Source organism: Hydra vulgaris, chromosome 12 (genome assembly GCF_038396675.1).
Source record: "Hydra vulgaris chromosome 12, alternate assembly HydraT2T_AEP".
In the NCBI taxonomy this organism is placed as follows: Eukaryota; Metazoa; Cnidaria; class Hydrozoa; order Anthoathecata; family Hydridae; genus Hydra; species Hydra vulgaris.
This window is the reverse complement of record NC_088931.1, coordinates 23,355,001-23,357,500: the sequence shown is the minus strand read 5'-3', so window position 1 is coordinate 23,357,500 and position 2,500 is coordinate 23,355,001. Positions and strand designations below refer to the sequence as shown.

At 29.4% G+C, this 2,500-nt stretch overlaps 1 long non-coding RNA gene across 6 annotated transcripts in view; it reads right to left on the bottom strand.

Annotated features, from left to right (window-relative positions):
- Positions 1 to 211: 211 nt before the first annotated feature.
- Positions 212 to 2,500, bottom strand: part of LOC136088590 (uncharacterized) — a 68,980-nt gene continuing 66,691 nt past the window's right edge. For all 6 annotated transcript variants that reach the window (XR_010642294.1, XR_010642297.1, XR_010642298.1 and 3 more), the window contains one exon: positions 212 to 878. This is a non-coding gene — a long non-coding RNA (uncharacterized LOC136088590). The remainder of the gene's footprint in view (positions 879 to 2,500) is intronic.

The following is a 2,500-nucleotide window of genomic DNA, read 5'->3' as shown; positions in this document are numbered from 1 at the left end:
CAGTTTGCATATCCTTTTTAAATTCCCAGTGTCTAACTTTTTTTTATAATTTATTTCGTCACAATATAAACATTTTCTAATATATATATATGTATATGTATATATATATATATATATATATATATATATATATATATATATATATATATATATATATATATATATATATATATATATATATATATATATATATGTATACACATAGGCGCTGGAAGTGTTTAAAGACTGGGGGGGGGGAAAAGGGAGGGCAGAAATAGGTGGGGCTTCGGGAGGGGTACCGCTCCCTGAATGGGGTGTTTTGGGGCGTTATCCCGCTGAAGTTTTTTTAGGCATAATTAACCTTGCTAAATGCAAATTTGCAATCCTTTTTAAATCAATCTATTTATATATTTGGTACAAAAATAAATCTACCAAAAACAATTACAGTTATCGTAAAAAATGAAATACAGATGAACGTTCACGGGTTTTAGCCACAAACTCTTCCATGAGTGCTGTAACCTCAACCTTGTCTAGGTAATCTTTGTTAATGTGCATTAAAGCGAGGTGAGTGAAGCGACTCTGTGACATTGTTGACCGCAGCCAAGCATTAAACTGTCACAATGCACTGAAGGACCTTTCCGAACCAGCTACGGATACTAGAACAGATAAACACAACACAACTACCTGTTCCATCATGTCAAATAACCTGCGGGTACTTGGTTCAAGGTCTTTCAAAGTTGCTGCTAGCTAGTGTAAATCTTTAGGCAGTGACATGTCCTTAAACAATTATGGAAGCAGCTGCAGCTGTAACTGCAACATAGGAACATCGGCATTATTTGGCAAACTTTGCAGTGGCATGCTTGCTAGTGTGGCTGCATTACATGTGGATGTGCATGAACCTATCAAAATAGCTTCTGTGCTTGCAGTATATATATATATATATATATATATATATATATATATATATATATATATATATATATATATATATATATATATATATATATATATATATATATATATATATATATATATATATATATATATATATATATATATATATATATATATATATATATATATATATATATATATATATATATATATATATAGGGTTGCCATATAGTAATCACTGAAAAAGAGGATTTTTTACAATGCGTGTTAAATGAATGGGAATCCCTATTATTTAGTGAGGTAGTACCAGAGTAGACCCCTTTTATGAGAATTAAATAATTAAAAACCCTATTTTTCAAATGCCATTTGTTTTTTTAATACAAATTATTGGTTTTGCAATTAAAATTAATTAATTTTAATTGCAAAACGTTCACATTTAATTTTATTGCTGTCTTACAACTATTGAGTCTTGATGAAATAAGTCTTATAAGTTATTCTATATTAAAATATACCATACTATATAAATGCAAGCCATCAACTATTTAACTTGTTTCTATTGTCATTCAACCCTCGGAATTAGGAAAAAGGAGGTCGGCAATGATTTCCCGATCTCAATCTTTTAGAGGATGGCAAAAATTATTTGATTCAAAGGTCTGACCATAAAAGATAGAAACGAGGTCGGCAATTTTTTGCCGACCTCAAACACTTTCAGGTCGGCAGTTAGGTCAGCATTGCCTAATGCCGACCCAATTCCGAGGGTTGGTCATCTTGTAACTATTATTCACTTACATCTAACTAATCGCTTAAATAAGTTATCAATTTCACTATTATCGACCAATCATTTGTCAGAACAGAGCAAGAACTAAGAACAGGGTAAGATGAATCATACCAACTATACTTTTTTGTTGAACCCATCTTTTTCAATAAGTCTTTGTTTAATAACGATTACTTGTGGAATTCATAAATTAAAAATTGGTCATGGCTCAATTATTCATTAACATAAAAAAAGGGTTTTTTCGTTTACAAATAAAATTGCGTCATCAACTTGATTCCAAATAGGTTCAAGTTTCATCCAGCTGAAAGCTTTTAACTCTTGGTTATTACTAATAACACGTCACAGATTACGTAAACTGTGTAATCTTGACTTATTTATTATTTTAAGATGTATTAGATAAGTAAGATTAACATAAGGAAATTTGTTTATCTTTGTGAGAAACAGAAATAAATGATCTAGCTGGGCAAATTTTGATTTTGGCTTCACACTCATTTCTCCCTTTCTTAAACTAGAAAACATTTTTTTAGACGACATTATTGAAAGTGTAGCAATTCTTTTACTTTTAAACTTTAAACTTTAAATTCAAGAAATAATCTCTTGTGTAGTAGCAACCAAAATACTTTATAACCTCAATGTAATTTAACGATCGCGACTTTCATTTTAGCAAGTTTGGATGTGCGCGCATTTTTCAATAATGTGCAATGATGAAAAGAGAACACGTATTGTTAAAGCATTTTCAAAAAATTGGTAGAGTGACTAAAAACATTTTACATTTAGTAGTTTTTAATTTTTCAGTTCTATATATACTCAAAATTTAAGTATTAAATATGGAATTTTTTTAAAAATTAAATA